The 14,499-nt window shown below is 47.7% G+C and overlaps 1 protein-coding gene across 3 annotated transcripts in view; it reads left to right on the top strand.

The window, feature by feature from the left end:
* LOC147095478 (guanylate-binding protein 1-like) overlaps positions 1-14,499 on the top strand; it is a 92,724-nt gene that overhangs the window by 64,418 nt on the left and 13,807 nt on the right. The gene's annotated exons all lie outside the window — the stretch shown is intronic.

The following is a 14,499-nucleotide window of genomic DNA, read 5'->3' as shown; positions in this document are numbered from 1 at the left end:
ACATGGGCTGTGGGAGGAGATTAAATGGGTGGGGAGCGTCAGTGATAGGGGAGAGTGTACATGGGCTGTGGGAGGAGATTAAATGGGTGGGGAGAGTCAGTAATAGCGGAGTGTGTACGTGGGCTGTGGGAGGAGATTTAATGGGTGGGGAGAGTCATTGATGGGGAGAGTGTACATGGGCTGTGGGAGGAGATTAAATGGGTGGGGAGAGTCAGTGATAGGGGAGAGTGTACATGGGCTGTGGGAGGAGATTAAATGGGTGGGGAGAGTCAGTGATAGGGGAGAGTGTACATGGGCTGTGGGAGGAGATTAAATGGGTGGGGAGAGTCAGTGATAGGGGAGTGTGTGCATGGGCTGTGGGAGGAGATTAAATGGGTGGGGAGAGTCAGTGATAGGGGAGAGTGTACATGGGCTGTGGGAGGAGATTAAATGGGTGGGGAGAGTTAGTGACAGGGGAGAGTGTACATGGGCTGTGGGAGGAGATTAAATGGGTGGGGAGAGTCAGTGACAGGGGAGAGTGTACATGGGCTGTGGGAGGAGATTAAATGGGTGGGGAGAGTCAGTGATAGGGGAGAGTGTACATGGGCTGTGGGAGGAGAGTCAATGGGTGGGGAGAGTCAGTGATAGGGGAGAGTGTACATAGGCTGTGGGAGGAGATTAAATGGGTGGGGAGAGTCAGTGATAGGGGAGAGTATACATGGGCTGTGGGCTGTGATAGGTGGATGGGGATAGGGGAGACTGTAGAAATACTCCACACTCTTATTCTATTCCCTCACACTTGATGATTTTATTGTGTTATAGAATCATAGAGGGTGAAATAGAGAGAGATTTGGAGGGGGGATAAATCACAGAATCCTAGAATCTCACAGCACATAAGGCGGCTGTTCGGCCCGTTGTGCTTGTGCCGGCTCTCTGAAAGAGCTCTCCAATTCCATCCCTCATTCCCACTTTTCCCCATAAACCCTGCAAATTTGTCCCCTTCAAGTGCATGTCCAATTGCTGCTTGAAACCTCCTATGGACTCTGATCCCACCACCCTTTCAGGTAGAATGTTCCAGATCGTAGCAACCCTCTGTCTGAAGAAATTCCCCCTCATTTCCCCTCGAATTCTCTTGCCGGTTATTTTTAATCTGTGACCCACTTGGCAGCAGAAACAGTTTCTCCCTATTTGCTCTAGCAAGACCCCTTATAATTTTCAATACCTCTAGTAGGTCTCCCCTTAACCGTCTCTGCTCCAAGGAGAACAACCCCAGCTTCTCCAGTCTCTCTACATAACTGAAGTCCCTCATCCCGGGTACCATTCTGGTTAATCTCCCCTTAACCTTCTCTGCTCCAAGGTGAACAATCCCAGCTTCTCCAGTCTCTCCACATAACTGAAGTCCCTCATCCCGGGTACCATTCTGGTCAATCTCCCCTTAACCTTCTCTGCTCTAAGGAGAACGATCCCAGCTTCTCCAGTCCCTCCACATAACTGAAGTCCCTCATCCCGGGTACCATTCTGGTCAATCTCCCCTTAACCTTCTCTGCTCTAAGGAGAACAACCCCAGCTTCTCCAGTCTCTCCACATAACTGAAGTCCCTCATCCCGGGTACCATTCTGGTCAATCTCCCCTTAACCTTCTCTGCTCTAAGGAGAACAATCCCAGCTTCTGCAGTCTCTCCACATAACTGAAGTCCCTCATCCCTGGTACTGTTCTGGTCAATCTCCCCTTAACCTTCTCTGCTCTAAGGCGAACAATCCCAGCTTCTCCAGTCTCTCTACACAACTGAAGTCCCTCATCCCTGGTACCATTCTGGTCAATCTCCCCTTAACCTTCTCTGCTCCAAGGAGTACAACTCCAGTTTCTCCAGTCTCGCCACATAACCTAAGTCCCTCATCCCTGGTACCATTCTGGTCAATCTCCTCTGCACCTTCTCTGCTCTAAGGGGAACAATCCCAGCTTCTCCAATCTCACCACATAACTGAAGTCCCTCATCCCTGGTAATATTCTGGTCAACCTCTTAACCTTCTCTGCTCTAAGGAGAACAATCCCAGCTTCTCCAGTCTCTCCACATAACTGAAGTCCCTCTTCTCTGGTATCATCCTGGTAGACCTCCTCTGTACCCTCCCCCAGGCCTTGACATCCTTCCTAAGGTGTGGTGCCCAGAATTGTGCACATTAATCCAGCTGAGGATTAAGCCGTGATTTGTAAAGGTTTAAACAGGACTTCCTTGCTTTTGTATTCAATGCCTCCTATTTACAAAGCCAAACATCGCTTATGGCTTCCTAACCTCCTTATCAACTTGCCCTGCCTCCTTCAAAGATTTGTGAATATGCACCCCCAGGTCCCTCTACTCTTGCACCCGCCTCAAAAATTGTCCCCTTTAGATTATACTGCCTCGCTATGTTCCTCCCAAAGTGCATCACTTCACACTTATCCACATTAAACTGCATCTGCCATGTGTCTGCCCAGTTCACCAGTCTGTCTCTGTCCTCCTGAAGTCTGGTCATGTCATGCTCACTATTTGCTGCATTGCCAAGCTTTGTATCATCTGCAAACTTTGAAATTTTCATTTCTATATAACAAGAAAAACAATGGTCCTAATATTGACCCCTGGAGACCCCAACAGCATACTTCTCTCCAATCAGAAATAAATATCCATTCACCATTACTCTCTGCCTCCTGTTGTTAGATCCGTGTGTTAATGGAGACACGGAATGCAGGAGTTGATTTAACAAGTGTTTACTGAACAAAGTCTGGAGGTGAACTAACAACACAAGACGCTACACAGGCTTATATCACCGAGTGGTCACTACTGGTACTACAGTATACAGGGGCTTCAAAAACATAGTTCCTCTTAAAGGTACATACACTACAATTCCTCCCCTTTTAGATAAATAGTACATAACATTTTAAGTAATCATTAAATAACATTTTTACAAGAACAATAATATACACATTTGCTGAAGTTAATCAATTACAAATTCAGTCTCTCTGGAGGCTTCCTGACTCAGTCCGGATAACGCCTCGGTGGTGTAGTCGGTTCTTTTGGCAAGGTCGATTCGGCTTCAATGCCAGTGTCGGGTTCATCTGGTTCCAGTATCACCGGATCGGAGGTAGATATGGGTATCCCTGCTTCATCACTAGGCGTATAGAGTTGTGGTGTAGGTTGTCCTTTTTCGGATGACTCTATGATCTGGTCAGCATGGCGCCTTATTATGCTTTCTCCAATGTCCACGGTATACATCAGCGGTCCTAGTCGTGTGCAAATAGTTCCAGGCTGCCATTTCTTGGTACGGTAGTCCCGGGCCAAAACTGGTTGACCTATCTGGAAGGTTCTAGTTGGCCTTTCATTCATGCCTTGAAATTGCCGGTTCTCTACATCCCTTCTGACGTTTGGCTTGACCAAATCCAGCCGGCATCTTAGTCTTCTATTGAAAAACATCATGGCGGGGGTTTGGTTTTGTGATGAAATATGTCATTCATCAGACTCTGTAGTTAACTACATATATTGTATTGCCTGCTCCGGTGTTTTACCTTGTATTGTGTATAGTGCACCGCCCCCTTTGTGTGTCGGCTCCGCCCATACCTGGCCCTACTTAAGACAAGCCCAGGCTTGTCTTGCAGCAGAACAGCAGCATGCTAGGTGAAGCCACAGGCATCTTTTCTTTGCTAATAAAAGCCTTGTTTTATTCAGTTAACTTTGAGTCTTGAAGTCATTGAGGCGCATCAGGTTTGTAAACACATGTGTTGCATTCCTGTACGCAAACAAGAAGTTATCTACCTTATGTTGTAGATTTATGTCTTCATTACCCATGGCCTTTATGGCCTTCTTGAAGGTCTGGACAAACCTTTCAGCCAATCCATTGGTGGCGGGATGGTATGGGGCGGACGTGTAGTGCTTAACCCCATTGTTTTTTAAGAACTTCCTGAATTCTTCGTTTACAAATTGCTGTCCATTATCAGAACAGATCTGTTCAGGCAGCCCATTCCTGGCGAATATGGTCCTTAATACTGTGATGATTTTTTCCGTGGTGGTGGAGGACATCTTTATTTCCTCCGGCCACTTGGAGTGTGCATCAACCGCGATTAAGAACATTGAGTCCATAAATGGACCAGCAAAGTCGATATGTACCCTTTGCCATGGAGATGAGGGCCACTCCCATGGATGTAGAGGGGCTTGTGGTGGGGCGTTTTGGACCTTCTGGCATCCTAGACAGCTCTTGGTCATTTCTTCGACGTCTCCATCGATACCTGGCCACCACACAAACGCTCTGGCTAAGTTCTTCATTTTCACTCCGCCCAGATGCCCCTCGTGAAGCTCCTTTAGCACTCTATCCTTGAGTTTGGGTAGAATCACCACTCTGGATCCACACATCAAGGTTCCTCGGCACACTGACAGCTGTTCTCTTCTTTGCGAGAATGCTGGCAACAGTGGTTCACCATGTGCTGGCCATCCCTTCACCGTTAAATCGTAGACTCGTGAGAGAGTCGGGTCATTTCGCGTTTCCTTTTCAATGGTAGAATTTGTCACCGGTAGACATTCCACTATGGTCGAGTGGAATATCTCCACTGGGTCCACTGTAGGTGCCTCTTCTACCGTTGGCAACGGTAGGCGCGATAACCCGTCAGCATTCCCATGCTGTTTTGATCCTTTGTATTCTATGTCATATTGGTGTGCCCCTAGGAAAAGGGACCACCTCTGTAGCCTTTGCACTGTCATAATGGGAACGCCCTTTTTAGGGTTGAATATGGAGACGAGGGGTTGATGGTCAGTCAACAAGGTAAGTTTTTGTCCGTGTAGGTAATGGTTGAATTTCTTCACCCCCCACACCAGGCTGAGTGCCTCCCTGTCGATCTGGGCATAGTTATGCTCAGCTGAGTTCAATGAGCGTGATGCAAAAGCTATCGGCCGCTACGAGCCATCAGGGAATCTATGCGATAACACCGCTCCCACGCCGTAAGGGGATGCATCGCACGCCAGTCTGATTGGCAGTGATGGGTTGTAATGATCCGACACTTCCCTGGACGTGATCAAGCCTTTGCATTTATGGAAGGCACGTTTACAGTCTTCGCTCCATTTCCAAACTACTCCCGTTTGTAGCAGTGTGTTAAGCGGGTGCAGAACCGTCAACAAGTTTGGTAAAAATTTATGATAGTAATTTACTAATCCCAGGAACGACCTTAATTGTGAGACATTTTCAGGCGCTGGGGCCTTTACGACCGCTTCAATTTTTTCAGGTGACTTATGCAACCCTTCTTCATTAATGACATGGCCACAATATGATATTTGTTTCTGGAAAAATTCGCACTTGGGGTGGTTTGCTCGTAGGCCCCGTTCTCTCAGCCTCGTGAGCACCTGCTCCAAGTTGGCAAGGTGCTCATTGTCGTTTTCTCCTGTTACAAGGATGTCGTCTAGGTAGCATTGAGTCCCCGGAATCCCTTGTAGGACTTGCTCCATAGCTCTTTGCCAGATAGCCGGAGCTGATGCCACTCCGAAAACCAGTCGATTGTACTGGTACAGGCCTTTGTGTGTGTTTATCGTGAGATACCTTTTAGAGGCCTCCTCAACCTCCATCTGTAGATATGCCTGTGCTAAGTCAATTTTGGTGAAACGTTTCCCTCCGGATAGTGAGGCGAAAATATCTTCTATCCTCGGAAGAGGATACTGTACCGTGTGAAGAACCGGGTTTACAGTCACCTTGAAGTCCCCACAGATGCAAATTTGTCTCTGTTCTTCAGATTTATCATTATTCAACGTTTTCTTCATGACCGGGACGATGGGTGTTGCCCACTTGCTCCAATCTACCTTGGATAACACGCCTGCTTTTTCCAATTCTCCAGCTCTGCCTCGACGGCTGGACGAATTGCGTATGGCACCGGCCTTGCCTTAAAAAACTTGGGAATTGCCGCATCTTCCACTTTTATTGAGGCGGTGGCGCCTTGCAGGGTTCCTAGTTCCTGTTGAAACACTTCTTTGGCGTTAGCCAAGATTTCTTTTAATCGTCCAGGTATGACGTCATCATCGTTTTTTTTCTTACTGGTCACCGTCAGTGCCTGAATGGAGTGCCAGTCTAAACGTATCTTTCTGATCCATTCACTTCCCAACAACGGTGGACCACCATCTTGCAGAACGTATAAATATAACTTCTGTATTTCCTTGTCGTTGTATACAACAGGCACCCTTATTTTCCCTCTGGGGTATACTTTCTGCCCCGTATATGTCTTTCAAAGGTATATGCGGAAATAGCCGCTCGTAATACCGTCGACTCATGACGGTCAGAGCTGATCCTGTATCTAGCTCCATTTTGACTGGGGACCCCGCTATCGTGAGGGTAACCCAAATGGTCTGGTAATCTTCTTTGGCAATTACATTATGTAATTTGAGACAGCTTAGTCTCTTGTTTCCGGAGTCGCTATCGTTCTTCTGGTCTTCGGAGCTACTGTCCGTCATCATTTGTACCTTTCTGTACTTTTCCTTATTGACCTTTTTACTGTCAGCGGATTTCTTTCCAGATCTGCATACACGTGCAATGTGTCCCATCTTTCCGCATTGCCTGCATACTTTGTCCTTGAACCAGCAGTCCTTCTGGTCATGGGTGGATCTGCCGCAGCGATAACATCTCTCGAAACCCCGTGTCATTTCATGGGTGTCGAAGTCCTGTGGCTTTTGCTGTATCTCTGCAGCTCCTCTTGCTGCTGCTTCGTATGATACAGCCACACTGAAAGCCTTGTCCAGTGTTAAATCTTTCTCAGAAAGTAGTCTTTTCTGTGTTCCTTCGCTTAGGAGGCCGCAGACGAATTTGTCTCGTAGAGAATCTGCCAGTCCTGCCCCGAATTGGCAGTGCTTTGACAGCTTTCGTAATTCGGTGAGGTAATCAGCGTTACTTTCATTCTTGTGCTGATTCCTCCTGAAGAATTTGAATCGTTCCGCTATCAGCAGCGGTGTTGGGTTTAAGTGCTCCTGTAAGGAATCAACAATCTCATTAAAATTCTTGTCCATCGGTTTGGCTGGAGTGATCAAGTTTCGTAACAGCCCGTATGTCCTTACGCCCATCAGATTTATCATCCGCTACTTCATTCGCCTTGCAATATACCTCCACTCTTTCCACATATGTGGTCCAATCTTCTATATCGCTATCGAAAGCAGTAATATTGCCAGTCTTCGGCATCTTGAAAATCTAAAATGGCGCTTCCCGCGCTTTTCCTCCATCCCCGATGGATCAAAATGGCGCCTCCCGTGCTTTTCTTTCTTCCCCGCCGAGTTAAGATGGCGCCTCCCGCGCTTTCCCGCCACTGCCGCTGCTGCCAACGCTATTCTCTGCGGTTCCCGTTGCGACCTGCAGCTTTTCGCGGTATTTCTATTTTTTTTTATATAACTGGGGACCCCGCTATCGCAAATAAGGTGGATGAACTGAAGTTGTTGTTGAACACATGGGAGTACGATATTATTGCTATCACGGAGACATGATTGAGGGAGGGACAGGACTGGCAGCTCAATATTCCGGGGTATAGAATCTTCAGGCGAGACAGAGGGGGGTGTAAAAGAGGAGGGGGTGTTGCAATATTAATTAAGGAATCAATTACTGCTGTAAGGAGGGATGATATATTAGCGGGTTCCTCTAATGAGGCCATATGGGTAGAACTGAAAAACAAAAAGGGGGCAAGCACTTTGCTGGGAGTGTACTATAGGCCCCCAAACAGTCAGGGGGAGATAGAGGAACAGATATGTAGGCAAATCTCAGAGAAGTGCGAAAATAATAGGGTAATAATAGTGGGGGATTTCAACTTCCCCAATATTGGGCCAGAAATTCGCGGCCAGAAGCGTGAGTACGGTCGGGGTACTCACGCATTTGGCCGTTGGAAATGCCGGCGTTCAGCAGGAACAGCGCATGCGGGGAACGCCGGCATTTCCAGACCCGAGGTCTATTTACAGCGCGTGCGACTGCACAGGCAGCGCTTGCGCAGTGAACTTTGTGGATTTCAATGATGGATTCAGTGAGGGTAAGTCCTTAGAAGTTACACTTGAAAAAAGCAAGTGTAAAGTTGTTCATTGGCTGCAGAGGAAGATATATTTTATCGTGGAGCTTCTGAAATGCAATATTTTTGTTTGGGAAAGGGAGGGAAGTTATTTTAAGAAATTTTAAGTAAGTTTTAAAGTTAAAAAATTTTTTTTTTAAAGGGTTTTCAGAACGGTAGGTAGAAGGAGCAATTGTGGCTGTGTGAATGGAATGTGAGAATGAGTTATGTATGTATGTCCACATATATTCCTTTACGTATATGTATGTATGTTTTATATTCCTTTACTAATGTGTATGAATGTATGTTTTTAATTATGATTTTCCAATAAGTTACTTTCTCTGAAAGTCATAATTAAATAATACATTCATACACATAAGTAAAGGAATATATACATAACACGCAAAGGAATATATACAGACATACATACTTTCAGAAGCTCCACAATAATAAATATCTTCCTCCGCAGCCTCTGGAGCAACTGTACCCATGCTTTTTTCATGTGTAAGTTGTAATGACTTGACCTCACTGAAAGCATTAATGAAAGCGGCGAATTATACTGCGCACGCGCTGCCTGTGCAGTCGCACGCGTTCTGCCTCTGAACCCCTTCGTTCAGAGGACAGGAAATGCCGGTTTTCCCCACATGCACTGTGCATGCTGAAAACCGGCATTTCATCCGGCCAGATGCGTAAGTACCCCAACCGTACTCGTGCATTTGGAAGGGAATTACTGGGCCAACATTTTACATGTCAATAAAATGAAAAATTTAACAATTGCACGACTTGCCCCCTCGCATCTGCGACTGAGGGTCCAAGGAGGTGCATTGCGCAAGAGGTCATCATCGTACGTATCCTCACACTGTTCCCTTTGGGGAACTGTATGAAGTGGTGGAAGGATTTATGGCCGTGATTAACGCTCATTCCGTGACCGTAACCATCTTTGAACCAGCCATTAGGGTGGTTAGTCCTATGGCGGGAGGGTTTTACGGGCTCCCACAACCCATCTGAGGGGGGGGGCCACCAACACCCACGGACGCAAGTATCCCGCTGGATGTCCACCCAGAATTTAAAGTTGGAGCTCCGACTCCACTTGCCGGGACTGTCTGGAGTGGGGTTCAAAACCCTACTCCTTCTGGCCCAGCGGCGGGGATGCTTACTGCTACGCAAAAGGCCCACTCCGCACAAAAGGTGACACCCATACGTTTCCTGCGCCTTTTCCCTCCCCGTGACTGGAGCCCTATGCTGCCATTTCACGTTGCTAATCGGATTGGGCCTTTGTCATAGCGGTAGGATCCCCGCCGCTGGGCCAGATCAGGGTAGGGTTTCGAACCCCGCTCCAGACAGTCCCGGCAAGTGGAGTCGGAGCTCCGGCTCTAAATTCTGGGTTGACATCCAGTGGGATATTTGCGTCCGTGGGTGTGGGTGGCCCCCCCTCCTTGTATAGCTTGTGGGAGCCCGTAAAACCCTCCCACCATAGGACTAACCGCCCTAATGGCTGGTTCAAAGATGGTTACGGTCACGGAATGAGCGTTAATCATGGCCATAAATCCTTCCACCACTTCATACAGTTCCCCAAAGGGAACAGTGTGAAGACACGTATGACGACGACATTGCTAAATAAATAAATGGAATTAAAAAAATTCTTTTAGGGCTTTTAAAAGTCTTTAAATTGCTTTAATTCTCTTTAAAACTACTTCAGATTACTCAAAATAATGTAAACATTTTAAAAAGTTTATAAAAGTTACCAAAATCTTCAAAAAACTTCCAAAAACCTATTTAAACTGCTGCTTTGCATGTAAAAATGCTTAGCAGCTTGACAGAAACATTGGGGGCATGTCCAGTGAAACTGAGACCTCAAGGGGCATGTCTCACTTGCACTGCACGCTCCTGGCTTCGCGCTGGCTGCACTCCTGGGCGGCGTGACGTCATACGCTGCCCGGGATTCTTCTTTTTCAAACACCAAGTCCACGTGTCCCTGGAGCTGATCGGCAGTAGCGCGGGGTACGTGCATATACGGGGCTTGCACGCGCGGCAAGCCCCGTTCACCAATTTCTGGCCCAATAATTGGGATAGTCAGAGTGTGAAAGGCTTAGAGGGTGCAGAATTCTTAAAGTGCATCCAGGAGAGCTTTTTGAGCCAACATGTAGAAAGTCCTACAAGAGAGGGGGCGGTACTGGACCTAATTCTAGGGAATGTAGCCGGGCAAGTGGTGGAAGTGTCAGTAGGAGAGCATTTTGGCGACAGTGACCATAATTCGGTGAGATTTAAGGTGGTCATGGAAAAAGACAAAGACGGCCCGGAAATAAGGGTTCTAAATTGGGGGAAGGCCGATTTTGATATGATAAGGCAGGATCTGGCCAAAGTGGACTGGGAGCAGCTACTTATAGGAAAATCCACATCAAAGCAGTGGGAGACTTTCAGAAGGGAAATAGAGAGAGTACAATGCCAACATGTTCCTGTAAAGGTCAAGGGTGGGACCAACAAGCAAAGGGAACCTTGGATGACAAGGGATATACAAAAATGCATTAGGAAAAAAAAGGGGGCTTTTGGCAGTTACAAAAGACTAAAGATGGAGGAAGCCCTAGAGGAGTATAAAAAGTGCAGGGGCATACTTAAAAAAGAAATTAGGAGGGCGAGGAGGGGCCATGAAATAACACTGGCGAGCAAAATAAAGGAAAATCCTAAGATGTTTTAAAAGTATATTAAGGGCAAGAGGATAACCAGGGAAAGGGTAGGGCCCATTAGGGACCAAAGTGGCAATCTGTGTGTAGAGCCAGATGATGTAGGCGGGGTTTTGAATGAATTTTTTGCATCTGTGTTCACTATGGAGAAAGACGATGTAGACATAGAAGTCGGGCAAGGGGACTGTGACATACTTGAACATATTAGCATCGAGAGGGAGGAGGTACTAGCAGTTTTAGCAGGCCAAAAAGTGGATAAATCCCCAGGCCCGGATGAGATGTTTCCCAGGCTGTTGTGTGAGGCAAAGGAGGAGATTGCAGGGGCTCTGACACAAATTTTCAGAACCTCTCTGGCCACAGGGGATGTACCAGAGGACTGGAGAACAGCTAACGTAGTACCATTATTCAAGAAGGGTAGCAGGGATAAACCAGGGAATTACAGGCCAGTGAGCCTAACATCTGTGGTAGGGAAATTATTGGAAAAAATTCTGAGGGACAAAATTAGTCTCCACTTGGAGAGGCAAGGATTAATCGGGGATAGTCAGCATGGCTTTGTCAAGGGTAAATCATGTCTGACCAATCTGATTGAATTTTTCGAGGGGGTGATTAGGTGTGTGGATGAGGGAAATGCTGTGGATGTGGTTTACATGGATTTCAGTAAAGCTTTTGACAAAGTCCCGCATAGGAGACTGGTCAAGAAGGTAAGAGCCCATGGGATCCAGGGTGCCTTGGCGCGTTGGATCCTAAACTGGCTGAGTGGCAGGAGGCAGAGGGTGATGGTCGAAGGTTGCTTTTGTGACTGGAAGCCTGTGTCCAGTGGGGTACCTCAGGGATCGGTGCTGGGACCCTTGCTGTTTATGATCTACATAAATGATTTGGATGAGAATGTAAAAGGTATGATCAGTAAGTTCGCAGATGACACGAAAATTGGTGGTGTGGTAAATTGCGAGGAGGAAAGCCTCAGGCTACAGGACGATATAAACGGGTTGGTCAGATGGGCGGAAAAGTGGCAAATGGAATTTAACCCTGAAAAGTGCGAGGTGATGCATTTTGGACGGACAAATAAGGCAAGGGAATACACAATGAGTGGTAGGACCCTAGGAAGTACAGAGGGTCAGAGGGACCTTGGTGTACATGTACATAGATCCCTGAAGGCAGTGGAACAGGTAGATAAGGTGGTTAAAAAGGCATATGGGATACTTGCCTTCATTAGCCGAGGCATAGAATATAAGAGCAGGGAGGTTATGATGGAGCTGTACAAAACGCTGGTGAGGCCACAGCTGGAGAACTGTGTGCAGTTCTGGTCGCCTCACTATAGGAAGGATGTGATTGCTTTGGAGAGGGTGCAGAGAAGATTCACCAGGATGTTACCTGGGATGGAGCGCCTCAGCTATGAAGAAAGACTAAACAGGCTGGGGTTGTTTTCCTTGGAGCAAAGAAGGCTGAGGGGGGACCTGATTGAGGTGTATAAAATGATGAGGGGCATAGATAGGGTAGATAAAGAGGAACTTTTCCCCTTAGTAGGGGGGTCAATAACAAGGGAGCATAGATTCAGGGTAAGGGGCAGGAGGTTTAGAGGGGATTTGAGGAGGAACTTTTTCACCCAGAGGGTGGTTGGAATCTGGAACTCACTGCCTGAAAGGGTGGTAGAGGCAGGAACCCTCATAACATTCAAAAAGCATTTGGATGAGCACTTGAAATGCCATTGCATACAAGCCTATGGACCAAATGCTGGAAAATGGGATTAGACTGGACAGGGATTGATGGTCGGCGCAGACACGATGGGCCGAAGGGCCTCTTTCTGTGCTGTATAACTCTATGACTCTATGATATCGCTTCAATATTCTCTCCGTAATTGAAGAACCGTTCCTGTCGTGGAGCGGACCCTCTGCGACTTTAAATTTTTTTTTTATAGTTCTTCAATAGTTTCTCCGTTACTTGGAGAACCGTTCCCGTCGGAGCGGACCCTCTGGGACTTTCCCCTCCCTCTGCTCGGTCCGAACGCCGACCTGCTTTGCAGCACCGGCCGCGCCCTGAGTGCTCCACCCTCTCTCTTTGCTTCTGCTTCCCGACTCACTGCCCGACCCCGTTGCAGAGCCACCCGATCGAGCTCTAGCCCGCCGCAGCCCAGGAAGGATCAGTGCACTACCTGCCACCAGCCCGTTTAGCTGGGGAAACCACAGACTGGAGACAAAGCCTGGCCCTCGTTTTCGAGTTTCTTCGAGTTATTTATTTATTTATTTTCTTGCTTCTGGCTTCGACCTTCGCCTGAGGAATCGATCCCCTTGAGGTGCTGCCGAATTGCAGGTAAGTTCGTTTCTAACTCATCGCCACTGTTAGATCCGTGTGTTAATGGAGACACAGAATGCAGGAGTTGATTTAACAAGTGTTTACTGAACAAAGTCTGGAGGTGAACTAACAACACAAGACGCTACACAGGCTTATATACCCGAGTGGTCACTACTGGTACTACAGTATACAGGGGCTTCAAAAACATAGTTCCTCTTAAAGGTACATACACTACACCTGTCCCTTAGCCAATTATGTGCCCCAGTTACCACCATCCGTTTAATCCCATATGCTTTGATTTTCCAAAGAAAAATTTTATGTCAAGCTTGCAAACTATCTCCCCATCTCCAACCTCCCTTACCCCTCAAGTCCTTGAACGTGTTGTCGCCTCCCAAATTCATGGCCATCTTTCCCGGAACTCCTTGCTTGAATCCTTCCACAGGTTTCCGCCCCTGCCACAGTACCGAAACAGCTCTTACCAAGGTCACGAGTGACATCCTAATTGATTGTGACAATGGTAAACTATCCCTTCTCGTCCTGCCTGCAGCCTTTGACACGGTTGACCACAAAATCCTGCTTCAATGCCTCTCCACCGTCGTCCAGCTGGGTGGGACTGCACTCACCTGGTTCCATTCCTGTCTCTCCAGTCGTAGCCAGAGAATCACCTGCAATGGCTTCTCTTCGAGCTCCCGAACCATTACCTCTGGTGTCCCCCAAGGATCTACCCTTGGCCACCTCCTATTTCTCATCTACATGCTGCCCCTATGGGAAATCATCCGACAACACAGCGTGAGTTTACACATGTACGCTGATGATACCCAGCTCTATCTCTCTCCACCACCTCTCTCAACCCCTCCACCGTTTCTCTTGTACTGCCACACTGCTCGACCGACATCCAGCAATGGATGAGCAGAAATTTCCTCCAATTACAAATTGGGAAGACATTGGGGGCGATTTTGCCAGCCCCGCGGAGGCGGGTTTGGAGGCGGGACTGCCGGGAAAATGGCAGAATCTGGGGGCGGATACCCATCCCGCTCCCAACCCACCTCCGTGCCATCTTCCCAGGAGGCGGGTAGCCGACTCGCACCGGGTCCCGTCTCCTAGAGGCGGGAAGGGGATTACAGCCACTTAACCGCCTGTTAACAGGTAGTTAACGGGCAGTTAAGAGGATTATCCCCAATTTTCCAGAAGAGGCGCGGGCTTCCCGACATCGGGAAACCCCGGCAGGGTCACCGAGGCGAGCAGTGGGACTGCGGGGGAGAGAGGGGTCCAAAAGTGCACTGTGGAGGTGAGTGATGGGTGCAAGTGTGGAGAGGTAAGTGTGTGAGGTGAGTGAAAAGTGATAGAAAACGTTTACTTACCTTTGTTTCTTCCTGCAGGCTTCAACAGTTGGAGAACCGGAGACTCTCGCATCTCAATGGCAGAGACGACAGATTGCTGCTGCATTCTCCAATGCAACAACCATCTAATTTCTGCTCACAAAAGAGGTTTGATGAATCTTGAATACAAGGACTCATCAAACAACAGAGAA

Source organism: Somniosus microcephalus, unplaced genomic scaffold, assembly GCF_052327205.1.
Source record: "Somniosus microcephalus isolate GS21.2 unplaced genomic scaffold, FLI_Smic_1.0 unresolved_chr1, whole genome shotgun sequence".
NCBI lineage: Eukaryota > Metazoa > Chordata > Chondrichthyes > Squaliformes > Somniosidae > Somniosus > Somniosus microcephalus.
Note: the sequence above shows the minus strand (reverse complement) of the source record. Positions and strands in the feature narration are given on the sequence as shown.